This window comes from Rhinolophus sinicus, linkage group LG04, assembly GCF_036562045.2.
Source record: "Rhinolophus sinicus isolate RSC01 linkage group LG04, ASM3656204v1, whole genome shotgun sequence".
NCBI classification, from domain to species: Eukaryota; Metazoa; Chordata; class Mammalia; order Chiroptera; family Rhinolophidae; genus Rhinolophus; species Rhinolophus sinicus.
In genome coordinates, this window is record NC_133754.1 from 129,756,650 (window position 1) to 129,777,980 (window position 21,331).

The window sequence follows — 21,331 nt, forward strand, 5'->3', positions numbered from 1 at the left end:
TTTGATCCTTTGGAATTTATTCTAGTGCAAGATTGTGAGGTCAAGTACAACTTAATGTTTTTGCAAATGCCAACTCAACTAAGTACACCATTTTCCCCTCTGATTTTTAATGCCACCTCTCATTTTGCAAATGAAGTATAAATATTTTTTTATTTTCAAAACTCTTCCAGTGATCTGCCTGCTCATACAGATTCCTGTTTTAATTATTTAAATTTTATGTTTAAATTTTATCCTTATTCTTTTTTCAGAAATTTTCAGTCTTATGTTTCTCCAGGGGAGTTTAGAATTCTCTAGTATAGTTACTAAAACAAACATACAAACAAACAAACAAAAAACTGGTAATAATCTTGTTTGTATTTTTATTAAGATGACTTTGAATTGATTGATTGAGAGTGGATTGCCATTTTTATGATGTTACGTTTTCTGAACTAGCTTCTTAACTGCTCCCGATCTCTTGGTTCTCTGCTCCCCTCCTTCTGTACTCTGCCACCTGACAAATCTGCTTCAAGTCTCATCTTCATTAAATCACATCCCTGAGTTTCTGTAATCCACACCTTTTCTTGTTTCCATTCATTTTTCCCATCAGAAATCTGCCATGTTGTCCTCTTACCCCTCCACTAAAAGCCTTGATAAGTCCACTTGTCTTTCCAGTTGACATCTTCAAGTGAAATCTTGCTTGACGAGTGTGACACTCCACTGCTTCTTCCCTTCCATGAAATCACTGCTCTGTGTCACCAGTTGGCCCTAAATAATTCATGACTTTTTTTGTTTTTTAAACACATGTATATTTAACCTGAGTAGCTTAGGTTTCAAAAGCAGACAATAAAACATTTAATTACATTTGCATTAAACCCAAATCTCTGTGGTTGTACATACTCAATTTTTTTATGTCTTGGGACCTGTATATGCCTTAACTTCTTATGTGTCTAGATCATACATCTCTAGCCATTCATTCAGTCTGTCAACAAATATGTATTGCATGCCTACTCTGTGCCAGGCACTCTGATATCACTGGACGTTTGTATCAATTAAATTAAGCTAAGTTAAGCAACACTAACAAATAACCCCTAATCACGGTGATTTATATTCATAAAGGTTTATTTTTTTGTTCATGTTACATGTCCATCCCACTCAGCTTTGGCTCCATTCCAAATCTTCATTTCAGGACTCAGGTTAAAGCACCTGCCCTATCTGGGATATGCTAGTCTCGTGGCAAAGGGAAAGAGCAGTGATGAAACCATGTGGAAACTTTTAAAGAGTCTACTTAGAAGTGGTACATATCAATTCCACTCATATTTTATTGGCCAAAGCAAGACACATGACTAAGCTTGTGATCAATGGGACTGGAAATATATTGTTCTGGTAGGGAGGGGGGCCCTTTTGTGGAAGGCATTGAATATTTTTAACAAATAGTGCAATCAACACATAGTACAAAATATCTACAAAATAGTACAACCAAGCAACACAGTGGTGAGAAAGACAGATATAGTACTGATCTCACAGAGCTCACAAACGAGCAGGAAATAAGAGCAAAACTAGTTAAATAATAACACAATGGTGACAAAGGCTCCGAAGACAAAGAAGAGGATATTAAGAAAACATAAAATGGGCAAGCCAACGTAGTCTGGATGTTTTAAAAGGCTCCCTTCCTACCACCACCAAGAAATATTTCAGGTTTAACAGAAGATAATTAGACAAGAGAGAGGGTTTTCTCCTGGGAGAAAGCTTCAAATAACTTGAGTTCATTCAAAACTCTTGAATAAACTCATTTGACCAAGATGAGCAGAATTAGCATATTTCTACTTGGCAGATTTTCTGCATCTAAATTCAATAAAATGATCTTCTCAAAGTCTCAATGTTCCATGATTCCTTATTAATAGGTTTTTTCCCCATATAACAAGTCAGAGAAAACTTATTGCATTATCGTGTTGACATTTTTATTGATTTTGAGGGACCCTAACTGACAACTTGTAATGAGACTGGCATGTACCTTTCTACAAATAACAGCATATGAGTCTTGATATTTACACTACTTATATATTTGCACAATATGTGTAATTTATGTTATATTTTCTTTTGTCTAAAAATGTGATGCCATTCCCGAAAGAAGTTGGTAGTAATTATAGAGCAAGGCAATGGTTTAATCATTTCGGATGGGAATGTACCCTATCCCTAACATGTAATTATTAGACCATTCCCACTTTCATAAGAGGATATTACTCTCAATTATTTACTGAGAAATAAATGAGTAAACGAATAATGATGCTGAGGTCTTAGTCTTGCTTTCCTAATGGATGCCTCCAAAGAGAGCTTTTGTAATTCCGTCTCCAACCATATGTCTCTGTTGACATTAAAGTGCTTAGTTCCAAATGAGTTGGCTTCATTCAAGCATCTTAATTCAAGAGTGGATGATTAGATCTTAAGCTAAAAACCTATTAGGATGTAAGCACTTGTGTTTTTGAAAGGTATTAAGGGAACATCACAGTGTGGTTGTAGATAAATCCTCCCTATCTAATAGTGGGTTGGCAAAAATCTCATTTGATCTTCAAACATGACTGACTAGTTTCATGTCAAAGTTAAGCACGGAATGAGAAATCTGCCAAGTGTTTGTTATACGATACACAGACGGGATGGTGTCTGTTTTTACCCCCTGCTAGTAGTAGTTTCAGAGATCCTACCTCTGAAACTCAGAAGAGCAGAGATAGAGAGGACCGAGTATTTTTTTCATGCAAAAAACACTCTGAACGAGATTCCAGGCTCAGAGCAGGAACCCCCCCTTACCAGGAAGCGCTTCTAAAGCGAATGCCACTGTGGTGGGATTATGTACCCATGAGTTTTCTTAGCCAGCACCATGCTACAAAGCAATTGTTGTGAGTAGAGGACAAATCACATCTCGAATACTTTCAATCCCTTTGAGAAAGCACATACTGATCTAAATAAAAGCTAAAGAAACCTATGATTGTTCCTGTTTTTATTTAACCACATGTGTGGTCCAAACTAATAGGATTCTCCCTCTCTTCCTGTTAATTTGCTTTCGTCCCTGTGTAATCCTGTCATCAGCAGGGCATAGTGATCTCCATGCAGGCAATGGGAAAATCATTTGATAACCATCTGCCTAATGCTTTGGCAGAAATGTGTTTAGCTTACAGAGCTACTACCAAATTGGGACTCCTCATCAGGAATGGACATTTCTACTAGGGAACAGGGCAGAACATAAAGTTCCAGGATTGCGCTTTCCTAATTATGTTCTGTCAGGTGACCTGTAGGGCTCATAACTATACCACTCCTGAAGAAAGACAAGATGAACTTATTCTCTAACTTCAAAGGTGCAGGCTAGTTTCTCCCTTCTTTCCTCTGTCCGTCTCTCCTTCTCCCTTTCTTTCTTCTTTTACTTTTAATATTAAAAAAAAAAAAATACCATGGATACGGTGAACCAGTAAAGGTGGGCTTTGATTAAAACTGCTTGGGGAATTAGTAGCTCATACCCCTAACTCCATAATTCCTCAGTTTTCCCTCTTGATTAATCTCAATTGTTGACAACTCTTTTACTGCTCATTAAAAACACAGATAACCAGGAAAGATTAAGAAAGGAATGCTTATAAGACTAGGAATGTAAATTGCTGCAGGAAAGAAGTCAGATATACATGTCAAAGTACGTATTGACTTAACCATGAAAAAGAAGAGCACACCTCCCAGATTAACTTGTATTGATAATGCCTCTTAACTGTATTCTTTCCCACCCACAAGGAGCTTTGAGTACCATAAAAATATTATCTGGTCCAGACATGCAAATTAAAACAGGACGATAGGTTCAGAACTTGAAAGAAATAAGGCCATGCTTGAAAAAATTGGGCTTCATGAAAATAAAAGTTTTCATGAAAATTCGAATTGAGAAGTAAGACCATGGTGGGAACTGGGGTGGGTAATAGAAGCTGCCTTACAAGGGACGTGTCCCCACTAGGGTGAGTTTTGATATTCTAACTTAAATGGAAGATTAAAGAAATCTTGAGTCACTGGAAGTTAATCAACTTAAACAGACTCTAAAATATTATGATACTTATATGACCATTGGATGTTTGGACATGTTTTAGGCCTGAAATCGTATTGTGGTTTTGTTTAAAAAAAAATGCTTATCTTTTAGAGATACATACCTGAAGAAGTCCTAATATTTTAGAGCTACATAACAAAATATTATGAAAAATAGTATTTCATCTTTAATTTTCTTAATAATGACGTTGGGAGGACAAGTACATGGAGATATTAGATAAAACAAGATCGACCAAGAGTTGATCAATGTTGAGGCTGAATGAGGGGCAAGGAAAGGTTCAGTGTACTATTCTGACTAGTTTGTGTAAAAAATGCTCCATAATACAATTTTGAAATAAAGGAAAAATTATTATAAAACATGGTTGATATACAACAATGTAATAAAGAATTAATATGGTGAACACTGATCTATCCACTCTCCACCTGATGAATTAAAACAGAAATGTGATTGAAAAAAATTATAAAGCAATTCTTTTACTTCAGTTATCTGCCTAACTTGGTGGTGTCCCATTGGGAGAATAGGGCCTGGTGTTGACTCATTAAAATTGGTAACACTTCAAATATTTACTCTAGCTGGCTAGAGTACATCTGGATTCAGGCTTCAATGAGACAGTGTGGTGCTTGCTGTGGAGCTAACTCAGGCTTGAGAATAGAAGAAACCAACCAACACACAAAACACCTAGATCAAAACCCCTGCTCTAACTACTGTTGTGTGACCTACAGTGAAGCTCCAAACTTCTCTGAGTCCCTTACCTCGTATATGAAAAATATGTTTACTAATCCCAACCTTGAAGGACTGCAAACATTGTCTGTAGTTGGCACTAGTAAAATAGTAGCTATTTTATTTGATGTTTTTAAAAAGAAGACATTTGGACATTTCCCAACTGAAATGTATGAGCACCTCTGAGCAAGCAGTAAATAAATACTTTATGGATAGATGATAAAATCCAATTTGCTGCTTATCAAAGGAAGGGAGAGCATCACCTTGAAAAAGTTTTAGTAGCATCCAGGAGTAGGGAGGACAAAGTTAGGACATTTATGAGATTGGGGGGGATCTGATTTGAGGTAGATCTTTCAGTATAAGGGGGCGCTTAATTAGAATTGGGTAAATTTTATTATATGATAGTTAAAGATTGGTGGACACAGGGTTGAGAGTATTTCAAAAGCAAACTTGAAAAGTAAATCGTCTTTTGAAGCTATTTATTGTCCTGACAAAAGGGTCAATGGAGAAAGGATAAATGGATTTGGGGAACATTCTTGAAACATAAAATATTACCTGCAACTTCAGCTTCCTGGGCAAGAGATTCCTGGAAAAGTAAAGTTAGGTTAGATTCCTGGAAAAGTAAAGTTAGGTTAATAGTAAAATTGTGCTAAAGTAAACAGTAAACTGAATGGTATATATAGATGATTTTTGTTCTCGTTTATACAGGGGCTCTAAGAAATATTTTTGTCTTTTTCTGTTGTTGTTATTGTTTTTCTTCTTTTCTTTTCTTTTTTGTTTAGGCCCCAACATGTACAGGGATTATATGAGTGATATGAGTGCATTTTAACAAAATTATCTTCCTTTATGATCACACTTGGCATCTCACACGTTCTCTATTGCTTTTTGTCACTTCATTTGAATGTTTCAGACTCCTTAGAATATTATTATAGTTTTATGCCCGTCGTCCTCAGCCTTGCCTGCACATTAGAATCATTTGGGGACTCTCATCCAACTACTAACCAGGCCCCAAATATATGGTGATAGAAGAAGAACTGACTCTGGGTGGTGAACACACAACGTGATATATAGATGACGTAGTACAGAATTGTATACTCGAAGCCTATGTAACTTTACTAACCATTATCATCCCAATAAATTTTAATTTAAAAATAAAAAGAATCATTTGGGGAGATTTTGAAAATCCAGAAGCCCGGGTCCCTGGTCAGGCCAATTAAATCAGGCTACCTGGAGTGGGGCCTGGGTAACAGTAAGTTTAAACTATCCCAGTGATTCCAATGTGATACAAGGTTGAGAACAACTGTTTGATGCCTTGCTGCAGAAATAGAAGCTAGACTATGGAATTATAAGACCTCGTTAGACTCTGACTACTGATTGATGGAAGTTGGAGCAACTTTCTGATGCCATTAAGCTTGAGTATGAATTTTAATAATGATACGAGGGTTACGTACAAACATCTTGCCCTTTAAGGTCTGGATTCAAATTGCATCTAATTTCTTTAAGGACTTAATTTTTAATGGCAATCTTTATCTTTGGTTACCCATTCCACCAATATCCTTTATTTCACTACCTTCTTATAGTGTTGTTCCTTTATTCATTCCACTCTGACATTGACCCAAACTTGGAACCACTCCATTCTTTGATTTGCACACATACCCCACCCTGCTTGCATCTCCTCCCCCAACATTCTCGTACATATACTCATATGTGTAGCTGATTTTGCTGGAGGTTGGGAAGGTAGAAGAGGTTTTACACTGTAGAAACATGAAAACCTCCATGTAGAATATTAGGTATCAGATTACCTGTCGCCTAAAAAGTTCTTTGGCCAATTTGCATGCTGTACAGTTACCACCCTCACTCACCTTTTTCTCCCACTCTCTTTTTCTTTGCCCTTCTCTCAAGAGAAAATAAAAATTCCTGCCATTGTTTTATGCAGATCATTCTAGTTGCTTCTTGCCTCATCCCCATCCTCAGCTTTGTAATCCTCTTTGCATATCCAAAGACTCATTAGTGTCGTCTGATAAACAATGAAGCATCTATTCCAGGTAGTACCTTCTCCATTCCTACTAGATCCTTTAAGGAAAAGAAAGTGCTAGAGAAATGTTGCTACCCCTTTTGTGGGAATTATGGCAGTCCCTTCCCCACCTCTTAGAATATATAAACAGTTGAATCAGTTTAGATTTTAAATAAAATTTTCTGCTAATAATTCAGTTCCTTAATTCAGCTAGTAATTATGCCTACCGTGGTAGGTGCTAGGAGATAGGTAAACTAAATGAATGACAAATCTTCCAGGAAGAATCAGTTTTGTTGAAGACATAAGACAGGCTAGTAAGATATAGTTACATTATAATACAAGAGACTAGTTGTATATGTTTAATGAACTCAATTTCCAAGAATTTATTTCAGTTCATTTGCATTCACCTTTCTGAGATCCATATTCTCAAATATTACATGTTTGCAAAGGACCAGGCTTATTCTCAGTTCCATTTATAATACTATGTAGGGTAAAATCACAAGTTATATACTTTTTTGACTCTTGGTCAAGTTTTCTCTAACTTCACTGGTCAGAAGGCCAGATCAGTATGGCTTAAAAAATGAATAGAGAACTTCCATTTCCAGGGTGGGTACCTTAGTCAACCTTCCTTCTATAGACAATTATAGTTCTTGTCTAAAATATATGAAAAACCATTTTAAATCCATCAATGAACTCTCAAGGAAGGAAAGAACTTTCAGCCTATGAATTGAGGTCATTTGTCGAACCAGATGAACTTGAACTCCTGTTTTTACAACTTCCAAGGTATAGGAAATGGGAGATAAATCCCAGAGCCCATAAAGATGGAAAGACCACAAACCTATATCGCAAAGAGCTATACCCTCAAAGTGAAAATGAACTAGAAACAACTCTGCCACTTCTCTTAACCCCCACCCTCAATCAGAGAACTGCTAAGAAAATATATGGTTTTTAACCTCAATGCTGAATAAAGGTGAGAAAAAGAAGTCACTACTGAGAACTTATAACTACAGCTCATCTCAGGTTTACATCCTGAATTCACGTTCCCTGAGTGGTCTGGAAAACCTCAGGGCAAGAATTGAATTGAGAGTGACCCCAAATGAGTCATATTGTGAAGTGCATGGTAGAAAGAAATGTAGATCCTCTCTGATGAACACATCTTCTTTCCAAGCCCCACCCCCCAAATTCTCATAAACACAATTCCAAGAATAATAAGCAGACCAACAATTAATAACTAAATGCACAGGGAAATAAAGCACCATGAGAAAAAATTAAAACTAAGAACCCTACATATATAGAACAAACACCAATTTATAAGGACTTCAGATCATGGAAGTTTCGGACAGGGATTATAGAACACTGTATCTAATATCTTTAAAGAAATAAATGACAAACTTGGAAATATGTGCAAGAAACAAGAAACTAATACAACGAAGCAGGTTTTAAAAGAAGTAAATTGAATTTCTATAAGTGAAATATAAAAATTCACAGAAAAACTCGATGAAATAAGGAATTACTACTGGTTTTAAGGTGTGATAATAGCAAGGTGATTCTCTACCAAAAAATAAATATTCTTATGAATTAGAGATGAGTGCCAAGGTGTTTTCAGGTCAAATGTCATTTCAGATGAAATTACATGATGTTTGGGGTTTGCTTTAAAATGCTCTAAGAATTTTTTGTTTAAAGTTTATACATGGAGAAATACTAAATTAGATTGTTAAAATGTTGATAATTATTGAATCTGAGTAATGGACATGTGGAGTTTTTTTTTTAATACCATTCCCTTTACTCTTCTGTATGTCGGAAAACTTACATAATAATAAGCATGTTTGTTTAAGAGGTAGGAAATGTATTTACTTAGCTATTTGGCCCAGATATTTTTATTGTGTCCATTAAATTAGTTTTTAAAAGTATGATTTTTTTTAAATGTATGATTATCCTAAGTAATATCAAATCATGTTACTATAGGTATGATATACGTATAAATTTTCACAGGCTGATACAAACTATAAATAAATGTTTTATAGAGAAAAAAATAAAATTGGTGGGTTTGACAGTAAATTAATGAAAACTGAGAAGAAAGTTCATGAACTGCAGAAATTAAAATAGTGATCTATAGAGATTATCCAGAAAGCATACAGAATAAAAAAGAATAGAAAATACAAATGGAGACAAAAATTACATAGGGAATGTAATGTAGACTTGACTGGAATCCTAGAAGGATAGGAGAATGAGAATTAAGTAGAAACAATATTTGAAGCGATAATGGCTAAGGAGTTTCCAGAACTGATGAAACCATCCCACAGATTCAAGAAGCTCAACTAATCCCAAGCAATTTAATTTCAAAAAAGTCCATATGTGAACACATCATTGTGAAACCAGAAACAGAAAGAAAACATGGCAAACAAAGCCAAAACCAAAAGGAAGAAATGCTCCTAAAATAAAACATCTGAGATACAAATAGGAAAGAAGAGCAGAAAAACAGTAAATGTGTAAGAAAATAGAAATAAATATTGACAGTAGAAAACAATAAATATAATCAGGCCAATCTCACTAAAGAACATACCATAAATCCTGCAGAAAATCTTAGGAAACCAAACCAGTAGTACCCCAAAAGGAAAATAAATCATGACCAAGCTGGGTTTAGTTCAGGAATGCAAGGTTGGTTTTAATTTTGAAAATTAATGTACACACTGACATATTAAAAGAGAAAAATTGTATGATCATCTCAATAGATATAAAGTATAATATTTGCTAAAATTGAATATTTCATGATCTAAATTCTACAAAAGATAAAATTTTCTAATTTTCTAATGGAAATTGGCAATAGAAGGAAACTTCTTTAACCCTATAAAAGATATCTACAAAAACATACAGTAAATATCATATGTAATGATAGATTAAGTTGTTAACATTTCCTTTATGATCAGGAAAAAGACTAGAATATCTACTGTCACCTCCTTTAATTCAAACTTGTACTGTACATCCTGACCAGTACAATAAAACAAAGGAATGAAATAGAAAAGAATAGAAATGATCAAAACTGTCACTATTTGCAGATGTTATATATTTATGAACATAGAAAACCCAGAGATATACAGGTCAAATATTAGAATGGATGAGACGGTTTGGCAAGGCTACCAGATAAAAACCAATATAGAAAAATTAACTAGATTCCTAAATACCAGGAACAAATAGTTGAGGCAAAAAAAGCACTAGACAGTGCTACAAATGATCAGTCTACAGCCACATACAGCAACGTGGGCAAAGCTCACAAACATAATGATGAATACAAGAAACGAGCTGCAAAGTAATGTATATTGTATTGTTTCATTTATCTAAAGTTGAAAAACAAGCACAAGTAAACAATTTAGGGTTAAGGAATGCACACAGAGGGGGTAAAGTAACAAAGAAAAACAAGGGAACGATTCTCACAGTAGTGAGGCTGTTGATTCTCTCTGGGAAGAAGGTAGAGAGTGCACAGTAAGGGCTTAGATGGTTCTAGCAATGGTCTCTTCTTAGCTTGGTTGAGTTTATTTCCAAGTTTTAATTATTAATACTGCAGTTACATTTTTATATTCTTTTGACACATTTCATAATTTTTAAAAAGTCAGAGTAAATGGGGATAAGGACAGAATTCTGTAAATGTGAAATGGCTGCATAAGAAAATGGTAGCTATCATATTATCTAGGTTTTTTTTCTGGTTACATGTCTGAGTTTTCCAACATCTGATCATAAAAACAAATCTTACTTTCTGGCGTGAGCTGGATAATACCTTCAGGGATAATTCACTCTTATTTGGTCAGAGCTTCAACAATTATCATTATGCGCGTGACTTCCAAAACTCAATTTCCATTACTTCTTGTCACCCATGTGTCAATTTCTTCTAGATACTGCCTTCTAGACATTGTCACTTGAATGGCCTACTGTCACTTAAACTACAGGTCTGGTTTGATGACATACGTGGAGTTTGTGAATACGCTTCTTAACCCACATTCTTTCTGTAGGTGAGTTAATTCATTGCCTTGGATTTCATCTGTATGCTTCACGTCCCAAATGTCTTATTCCAACCCTAAGTCTCTCTTATGCGTTCCAGGTTCACATATCCAGTTTCCTACTATGTATCTCAATTTGGCTCATTCATTGGCATCTCAAACCAGCACACTGATGCAATTTTGCATCACTAGAGGCATGAAAATCAAAAGCATACTTAGAAAATAACAAACAGTTTTGTTTTGCTGCTTTTAGTGTAGGAGACTGGGCAGAGATGCAGAAAAAATAACTAGAAAAATAGTTTGGGGACATATGCTGAAGAACCTTTGATGTTTTGCTTAAGAGTTTGGACTTTGTGGACAATGGGAAGTCACAGGAGTTTTTATTTTCTGTTCACTTATACAATAAGTGATAAGTGAGGACCTATTATGTACTCAGCATTTTGCTCAGGATACATCTGTATACAAGACAGAGTCAGGCAAAGAGGGGTTCTTGAGAATGTTAGGAGGTAGAATGTATTGACATTGGGGTCAGGTTAGAACCAAATTGGATGGAAGAGAAAGGGACTGAGGATGCCACCAAAGTTTTCTTCTGGCTTGGGAGATTGGGGGATGGCAGTGCCTTTCCCTGAGGTAAGTGATGTAGAAGGAGAGGACAGGTGGATGGGTGGAAGGCACCTGACTTCAGCTTGGACAGCTGAGATGTCTGCGGGACTTTCAGAAAGGAGGCTGATTAAAAACACGGGGTTGTGTTTTAGGAGAGAAGCTCAAGATGGAGGCCTTGGTTTGGGACTCCACCTATATAGAAGTAATAGTTGAGCATGGTGGGTGGTGGCGGGTAGCATGAGGTGGCAGGTAGCATTCCAAGGAGGAATGAGAAAGCAATAATTCATACTGCATGCAAGAAAAAAATCACATCAGAAAAATCAATTAGTTCCAGTATTGCGATAACTAGCTACGTAGCCTTGATCTCGCTATCCCAAATTTTTGTGAGTCTGCCTCCATTATGTATTCTGGGAAGGAGAAAGCCAACACCACATGTGAGTCATGGAATGGTAGGTTTGCCTGCCACCTGAGATTGATTGAGTCATAAGCATGGCCTAGGGATAAAGCGTTGCATGCAGCACTTCCTGGCAGATTGCAAACACTATACCTGACAAAAGTAACACGTGTGTAGTTATAAACATTATTAATACCATTATTACTGGTAAAAATAGCTCATGGTTTGTTATGGTTTGAATTGTGTCGTCCCCCCCCCAAAAAAAAAAAAAAAAGGTTGGGTTCATAACCCTCAGTACCTCAGAATATGATCTTATTTGAAGATAGTGTTTTCATAGAGATAATCAAGTTAACATGAGGTCATTGGAAGAGGCTCTAATCCAATATGACTGGTGTCCTTTAAAAAGGGAAATTTGGAGACAGGGATAAACATGCACACAGGGAAAATGCCATGTGAAAATGATTGGAGAGATTGGGGCGTTTCATCTACAAACCAAGGAAGGCGAAAGACCGCCAATAGCTTGAGGAGAGTCATGGAATAGATTATCCCTCTCAGTCCTCAGAAGGAACCAACCCTGCTGGCACCTTCTAGCCTCCAGAACTGTGAGACAATATATTTCTGTTGTTTAAACCACCCAGTTGGGAGTACTTTGTTGTAGTAACCCAAGCAAACTAATACATGGTTGTGTATTATTTGACGTTTTATCAAATGCATTTTGTGGTCATTCTCATTTAATCCTCACAACCTCCTGTGTGGAAGGCATTAATCAGTGATCCCTTTCTCAGGGTAGGAAACTGAAACTATCAGAGATCCAGGTTTCTGTGTGATAAGACACAGGACACAGGAATTTGCATGGGGACAAAGTCAGGAAACTTCACCCATGGGCAACAGCACTGCATAAATGGTATTGTAGGAGAGCGTGTTGGTGAAGTAGATGGGATCCAGAGTCAGTCTCGTGCATGCGAATCCCAGCTCTGGTGGCTCAGGCTATGTGGTCCTAAGCAAGTTTCTGAAATAACTCGGCACCTTAGTATGATGGAGAAAATAATACCTAAGTAATACCTCAGGCTCTCGTGAGGATTAAATGAGCTAATTCTTGTGAAATGTTTAGCACAATGCCTGCTGCGTTAATATGTGCTCAATAAATAGTAGCTATTTTAAAATAATTGTTCATGGGAAATTACAGGGGCGTGGAGAAGCCCTTCAGTAATTATGAATGTCATACAATCCTAGTGCCTCTCATAAATGTACTGGGCAAAAGGTCTGTATTAAATGTGTTGTGTATATTTAATGACCTCTGGTGTCTAGGTGTGGGAGGTGCATGGCAACTGTTGTCTGTTTCACAGGCAGACGTGGCTGCGTGGTGATTCTGCTCCAAGACCCATTCAGTCATCACTGGGGGAGGTCTCCCTAAATCAAGCCCATCTTAACCCCTCAAGAAGCTCTTTGGGGTAGTAATAGGGATTCAGGCCATCTCATTAGATGTCAACCAGAAAAAAAATGGAGGTTGTATGCAAGTGGGAATTAATCCGTTAAAAGCTCGGAAAATAACGCGTGGGTTTTTGTATAGATGAATTCCACAAGCTTTGTACTTTAAAATTCACTGCATAAGTTTTCATTACAAGCAAGTTCTCTATAAAGGGATTACACTACACAAATAACGAGTAAAGGAACACAGTCGCCATCCTGAATTTTAAAAATGCAATTAAAATTGGTGCAGACCCACTGAGTCTTGCCAAACCCTGCTTTAAATAACAGTTTGGAGAATCACAAACTTCAATTACTTTTGGCAATGTCTTGATTTTCCATGAGGCACTATAGGTTATTAAATGTTGTAGCTATTTAGCTTGATAATGAATAGTTTATCTTACATTCAATTAAGCTGGTCTCTCTCTCTCTCTCTCTCTCTCTCTCTCTCTCTCTCCCTCCCTCCCTCCCTCCCTCCCTCCCTCCCTCCTTCTCTCTCCCTCTCTTTCTCTTCAGCTCACTGAAAGAAATGGTGATAATTAAGGGAAAGCTGTCACGGGGTCAGGTTTTTCATCCAAGATATCTTTACAGTTCTAAGGTTACCTAGGGTAGAAACCTGGCTTCATCTTGTCAACTTAATATCTATCTTTCACATCAGTAGTGGCCATCATAATGATAATAATAGTAAGAATAATTGCACTGATATATTCTATGCAGCCCCTTTCAAACCATTCTGAGTATTTCACATTTTTCTCTTAATACTTTTGTGTAGCAGACAAGGAGAAGATATCTTATTCCTTTTAAAGTCAATGAGGCAAAGGAAGTTAAATAAATGTTCCCAGATTGTAAACTTCATCATGAATAAAGCAGAACAAAGCGTGAACAGGTGATACAGTGTTCATTCTGTCGAACTATCTAGTTCCCTGGGTTCTCTCTCTCTCTGTCTCTCAAGTGACAGAAGAACTGAGATCAGGGGATGCTAATAGTATTTTCACATATTTCTAATTTCCATATTATTGAGATCTGATCCGTTGGATAGCAGTCCCTTCCTGAACTATGATGTGCTTGTGCATTTTACAGCCTCACTTCAATCAGGAGAGATGATGGCCTCAACAATTACTGACGTTCACAAAGGAGTCAGAATTCGACAAGGAGTCTGTGCAATCCAACATAAGTGTATTTGTGACATTTATTTTAGGAAAGGCAAGATTAAACTCATAAATAGCAAAACACCTAAAGATAAGAAAAAGAGGCCTATTTAAGAGCTCTTAAATATTTGCAGCTTCTTCTGCAAGTCTAAAGTAAAACCAAGCTTTGGCGTTCTAATCCACAGCAAGTCCAGTATAATGTTTTAATCTGGTCAGCCCATACTCTGCACTAGGTACTAAGGTTAAGTGTGTGGGAGATAGAAAGATAAAAGAAAGAGTCCACTCCTTTGCAGAGAGCTGTGCTCATGGATTTCCCCAGCCCCACCCCAACGCGGGCCAGGTACCTCATAGTACAAATGAGAGCTCAGGAACTTTAAGAGCAAATTTGTCATCGCCACTTTAAGACCAAGATCTAGACAAAGAGAAGGCCAAAGCAGTGAGACAAGTGCCTTGATCGTACTGTACAGAAGGGCTTTGAGGAATCCCTCTGGGCTCCCATGGGTCTTACCCATCCCTCCTTCCTCCAACTCCCAGCTCAAAGCTCTCCTTTTAACCCCAGCGTACCTCGTGACTAAATTGGCTCCAGTGTTGGCTCCTTTAGAGCAGAAGGGAAAACATGACAGCCTGAAACTGGGGCAAGCTACCTCTGCTTCCGAGGCCTTCTTGATTCTTGTGCTGTGTTTCTGCCTCTTTCCTTGGTCTTACCATGTGCCTCAGTCACATCCCTCTCTCTGGGGTTGGAGCCACCTGTCCAGACCCTGAGGCATTCTTCCCTCTGGCATCTAGCTAGTCACTTGGCCTTGATGCCACTTATCGTCACAAACAGAGCCCAGTCAGTAAACAACAGGCCACCTGTGGGTCCTGGCATATGTCTGTTCTTCTGGCACTTCCTCATCCTGGCCTGAGGCTCCCAGCAGCTCACTTCCATGTCTAGTTTGACCAAAATATAGCTAATAATTATTAAGCACTTACTGCATACTGGGTACTTTTTAAAATGCATTGCATGTTTATTTACTCCTTACCACCACCCTATAAATTTGATAATACTGTCCCCTTTTTACAAAGAAAAACTAAGTGTGGCGAGGTTAAATTATTTGTGCAAGGCTATCAGCCCCAGGACCCCCAGCAGTTTATGCTTAAACTTCTTTAGGAAAAGTAGCTCCACGGTGATTGGTTAGAACCCTCGCGGCCATAAATCTAGAATGCTAACTGCTCTTCCTCCTGCCAACACGTTCTTTAAACCTCAGCTTTCTAATGTGATGGAAAGAAAAATGTAGTCTTGGGCATTCCCTTACTCTCCACTATTAGGCCATCCCTTTCTCCACCCCCACTTCCTCGGGGGATCCCCTTGCCACCACTTTTCCTATATGCAGAGTCCTAATTCTTTGCTGCCCCAGGCCTTCAGCTGTTCTCGGGCTCCAAGTTATTATTGCACATTATCATTAATGGATCAGCCCCCCTCATAAGATTTCCAAATAGAGGCCTGGCCCGCCAGATCGTAAAGGTTAGCCCACATATTCCAGAGGGCTGTGTCAGATGAGGAATTCTATTAGAAAGCTTTGCATCTGGAGTTTTGTAATGGTGCCTTCAGGCAAAAAAAATTAAAATTAAACCAACAACCAACAATCCCTTCCCCCTTCCCCCCCCCCCATTCCAGCTTTCCCCACAGCAAAATTTCTGACTTGGTTAAATAGGATTCATTAATAAGCAAGGGTGAAAAGCACTCCAGGCAGTTTACTCTTGAAAATGTAAACTGTTAAAACATTTTGTGGTTACAAGCATTCTGAAAATAATCCATTTTCTCTAGTGTTTTGTGATTTCTCAATGATTTTCTGATATGGGCAGGAAGCATTACGGAGGTGGTCAAATCTAAGACCATTTAGCTTTCAGCATTCTTTATGATAAAGGTGACACACTTAAAAGTTTGAAATCTGAAGCTACCATTTACTTGGGCTTCCTCTACTTTCTGCTGCTTTATTTTTACCCCTAAAAATTCCAAGGGGTGTATATTAGTAATTCTTGGTTCCTTTACATGTATCAAATTTCTCCAGCCTTTTCTCTCCCTTTTATCCTCTCTTTCTTCTCCCTCTCCACACACACACACACACACACACACACACACACACACACACGCTCGTGCGCATATACATACAAACATTGTTTACTGGGATGGAAATGAGGTTCCAGAAAGGCCCAAGAAAGAAGTGGTTTTAAGGTCCCTATAAGGTCATAGCTGGCCGGTCCATGACTAGAGACAGGACTCTGGGAGGAGGGACAGGGAGCCTTCTTTGCAGGGAGGTTCCCAACCTGTCTTTGTCTGTAAACTGGGCACTGGGCCAGCCCCAACCCAGCGGATTGCTGCGCTTGGCCTCCAGCCCAGTGATGGATCTGACTGTCATTTCCCTACATCCAGTGAGGCAGGAGGCAAGCTGAGAAGAGGGATGAAGAGGAGAAAACAGAGTTGGTCTGGGAAAAGCAGTAGGCGTGGCAACACTGGGGGCAGGACTCAGCTGGGGAGAAGGGGGCCTCCACCAGTCACCAAGCCCTCTTGTCAGCCCCTGCTCCTCTGTTAGAATCCATTATGAAAAACCAGGGAAAGTAACAACTCCATCAGAAGACAAATCTTGTAGTTAGGCAGCAAGAGGAGAGGCAGGAAGGCTCTGCTCCATGATTTCTAACAAAGACGCTGGTAAGCAGCAATCTTATTTTTAAAGACTTCCTGAACAGGGAAGTCCACCATCTTCCAGGATGAATCCCCCATACAAGTAGGGAATTCTGCTTTGCACCCAACTTAAATCAAGAGACCAAACCCTGTGTATTGAAAATATGTTGCCACAGGCAGGGGAATAAGGCTGACAACAGTTAAAAGCTGATAAAAGGACAGCTTCTGTGAACTTAAGAAAAAACACAAAGGCTAGTTGTAATAGCCGCAGGACTCAGCTGTTTTCACTGGGTTTTTATCCCTTCAAAATTTTGCATTTGGCTATTGTTTGTGAATGTATTTCTATAAATTAAATTTATGGCATATCAGAGAAGTAAAGAATCTGAGAACTCATCTAGCCCAATTCCCTTTACCTTACCAGAGGGGTCCCGTGACTAGCCCAAGGTCACACAGGTAGAAGAGCTGGAGAAAGGACTAGAATCCAGACAAAGCAACTATTTCCTTTCTCTCTCTCTGTCTCTCTCTCCATCCTTCCCTCCCTCCCTCCCTCCCTCTCTCCCTCTTTTCCTCCCTCCTCTCTCATTCTCTCATTTCCTCTTTCTCTCTTTCCAGTGCCATACCTTCCCTGCTTTTCTCTACTTCAACCTAATTTGAAAACTTTAAGAAATATATGTATGTATGTACATATATATTCCTTTCCATGACACCAGCTCATATGTTCTGTCTGTTTATTCATCTGTTATTTATGTGTCTCTCTTTCACTAGAATGTAAACTGCATGAAATCATGATACATCTCTCTCTTGTTCTCTGTTGAATCCTTAAGATCCAGAAAAATGGCTAGACTATATTAGCTGCCCAACAAGTATTTGTGAGTGATGAATACATTAGTAAGCAAATGATAATAGCATCCGTGTTGACATAGTCAAGTTAGAAAAAAGTAATAAGCATGTAGTAGACTACAAAGAAGTTGGACATGCCATCAGAAAACATGTTTTGAAGCCATTGATTTTCCCCTTTGGAAGGGGTCATAGGTATTGGCGGAAGAAATCTGCGTGGATTTCCCCAAGAAGACAGTGAATGCGCAGAAGAGCCCGATAATTGTTCAAAACTTCATTCCACTTGAACAGGCAAGACTGTTTCAGGGCCATACACAAGATGGCTGACATCATCAACTAACTAACGGATAAACCCATACAGACACCAGAGCAGAGCCTGACCTGGTGAAGCCGACTGACAGGCTGGGCCTCTCTCCGGTATTCAGAGTTTTGCCCCCCAGGCATGACCACCTTTAGTCATACAGTCTCCCAGCCTTCTCCAAGCTTCTCTACTACTTTCCTACCAGTGGTATTACTGGAAGTCATTAGTGCTGGTCACCTAGATTTCCCACATGGCTTTTAGGGGCACATGGCCCCGTGTACTTACATGTACTTTTGTAGCAGGGTCAAGCCATGTGAGTAAGAAGAGCTTGTAGTTGCTGGTTTCAGACACTCTGGAGCTCTTTCCATGTGTGAAGCAACGCGCCATATTCATGTGAGGAGACGCAGGCCCTACAGTGAACACAGAGTATAAGTAAGGGGAAAAAACTTCCTTATTCTAAGCGCCTGAGATTTAAGGATTGTTGCATAGCATCACCTAGCCTGACAGGCACAATTTGTGAGGTAACCGAAGGGGTGTAATGACTGTTTCATAGTATGTGTTGAATCCTGTGAAGAGAAAGTTACTCCCTTTCCAGATCTCTTCTGGTCATTAAGATGAACCGAGAAGCTTGGATCAGAGGCTAATATGTCTTTAACAACTATCCTACGGTTATTTTCCTTTTTCATGGAGAACAGAACTTAGGCTACAAGTACCTGGCTAGAATTTAATGCTATTGTTCTCTTTCCACATTTTATTTTATAGTGACCTCTATTTATGGAATGTGATACTGTGTTTTTAAAAAATATATAGAATGTTATGAAGTTTCCTTCTCAAATCTATTTATTTAAATAAGATAACTAATATTTCTGTAGCGCTTACTCTGTGACAGGCCTACTTTAAGTTTTTGGTATGGAGTAACCTATTCAGTTCTCGTAACAATCCTATGCAGTAAGTACTATTATTATCTTCACTTGATAGATGAGAAAACTGAGGCACAAAGGTTAAATAAGCAGCCCAAGTTGTCCCCATGAGTACATGACAGAGCCAAAATTAGAATCTAGAAAGTCTTTGCACAATTTGTACTCTGTGAGTTGATTTAAATATATATATTTATTGTTGTTCAGTTGGTATGTGCCCATAGCAAAAATTACGAATGTGGTACACAAATGATGGTATGTTGGGAAATGGCTGTTTGCACTGGGAGATTTGCTTTGTCCCCTTGCCACAGAGTGACCTCTTACCAGAATCACTCACCCATATTCTTGTTCAGGCCCAAGAGTGCTCTGCCTTAATTCCTGCACAGAATGTATAGGGCTCAGGATGGTACTCTTCTGTGTGACCCTGGGAGGAATAATGGATTGGTGACAGTTTGAAGGAAGATAAAAGCGGCTATAGATGATCAGAGTGGAGGGAATGAGTGACCATGAGTGTCTGAAGCATTTATCTGCAGAACTATCCTTATTCCAGAAGGACTGGCACTATTGGCACCCACTCAACAGATGGTTTAGGGTCTTGCCACCCGACATACAGTGCCAGCTAGCCCCAGCTGCTCCCAGCTCCTCTCTGTTTGGAAAACTTAAGGGAGACATGTGATAACAACCCGTTGATTAGAAATGTGTTTTTCTGTATGTTTTCTTTTGTGGCATTCAATTCTTGGAATAATTTTAACAGACTAATTTATATAGCAAAGTCATTTATTAAAAATTTCCCCTTGAAGCTTATTTAGCATGGAACATTCCAGTTTCTTCGTGTGGTGGGTTGCCGATGGTATTGGGAAGTTTTGTTTTTAGAGATTATTGTGACTTTATGACTTAACATATTCTGGGGGTGGGGTATTGGAATAGCTTTAGGTAGCAGTGGGTTTGAAAGGGGGCCTTTCCTCAGTCAGGGTCTATTCACTCTGACTTCCTCTAATAGGAGAACAAGACTTTCTGAATCTCCCCAGTCCTCAAGCCATTTTGTTTGCCATCTTTTTTATGGCTGTGCTGCCTAAGCACATGGAAATAAGGTTAGTGTTGGAGAAACCACAAAAGAGGCTCAGAGTCATATGTCATTCAAGGCAACATAATTGGTGGTGGTGGTTGGAGGGTGGGGTGGGAAATCTATATTCATTATTGGTTAAAAGTAGGAAGCATGAGTCAACAGACTAGTTTCTCTTGGTCTTGTTACTTTGATTGCCATTTCCTGGACAATGATTCCTGTGAATCTTATCTAATACAATTTCCCCAGTCAGCCAAGAAGACAATGTTGGTTTCACGTTCAGCCACTTCATTATTGTTCGTCAAAATAATTAGAGATTGCTGAAACACTGTTCCTCTTTCCCAATACTAAGAAAATATACACGTTTAGGCAATAGATGGCAGTATTTCCACAAATTTTAATATTGCAATGGCTCTTCAAAGGAAGCTAAGTATTCAGCTGTACTGTAGCTTGCCGTGATCGTATAGTGGTTAGTACTCTGCGTTGTGGCCGCAGCAACCTCGGTTCGAATCCGAGTCACGGCAGGGGGGAAAGAGGCTTTTGGAAGAGAACAACACTTGTCCCAAATTGTACTCCATCCAAACAAGATTTTGCAAGCAGACATTTTATAATGAAAATCAATAAAACAGAAACCACTACAAATATTTTAAACTTTAGAGCGATGACATACACAGCGTGGCTTTATTAAAGCACTAATCTTGTTGCAAGTGTGTTGTGTGTGGGGTTTTTTATTTGCATTGACGGATAATATGATAAAACTGGAGTGTAGTGGGCATGTAATTATTATTAATTACAACTACTTAAGCTCTGCTTTGAGCAGTCTCGTCAAGTCTGCTTGCTTTTGAGCCTTGCCAGGGCTGTACAGTAATAACAACCCTGAATTATTTGGAAAGATGTCAGCAGTAGATGTGGAAATCCTGTCTAACCAGGCATGAATTGTTGTTAGGAGGGTTTTTTTTTTTCCCCAGGATGACAGAGAGAAAATGAACTGTCCCTTATCAGTAATTGCAGGAAACATTTTGTTTCTATGATATGAACTGGCTGTAATTTAACTTTCCTGCATCATTGGATAATGTAAGAAGCCAGTTGTTGCTCAAAACGAAATTCTCTGAAGTGGGCATTTGGGTCTGATAAAGGGCATATTATAAGTAGACAATGGGGCTCA

General features: G+C 38.5%; 1 protein-coding gene, 1 long non-coding RNA gene and 1 other non-coding gene across 8 annotated transcripts in view; 2 read left to right on the forward strand and 1 right to left on the reverse strand.

Annotated features, from left to right (window-relative positions):
• NFIB (nuclear factor I B) overlaps positions 1–21,331 on the forward strand; it is a 416,044-nt gene that overhangs the window by 70,843 nt on the left and 323,870 nt on the right. The window lies entirely within an intron of this gene.
• The window catches only part of LOC141571331 (uncharacterized), a 29,266-nt gene that overhangs the window by 3,368 nt on the left and 4,567 nt on the right, over positions 1–21,331 (reverse strand). Inside the window, exons 2-4 of the long non-coding RNA XR_012496094.1 lie at positions 19,441–19,527; positions 18,472–18,596; positions 5,324–5,354 (exon numbers count right to left, since the gene is read on the reverse strand). This is a non-coding gene — a long non-coding RNA (uncharacterized LOC141571331). The remainder of the gene's footprint in view (positions 1–5,323; positions 5,355–18,471; positions 18,597–19,440; positions 19,528–21,331) is intronic.
• On the forward strand, positions 20,619–20,690 carry TRNAH-GUG (transfer RNA histidin (anticodon GUG)). The gene has a single exon. It is a non-coding gene; the product is annotated as a tRNA-His (tRNA).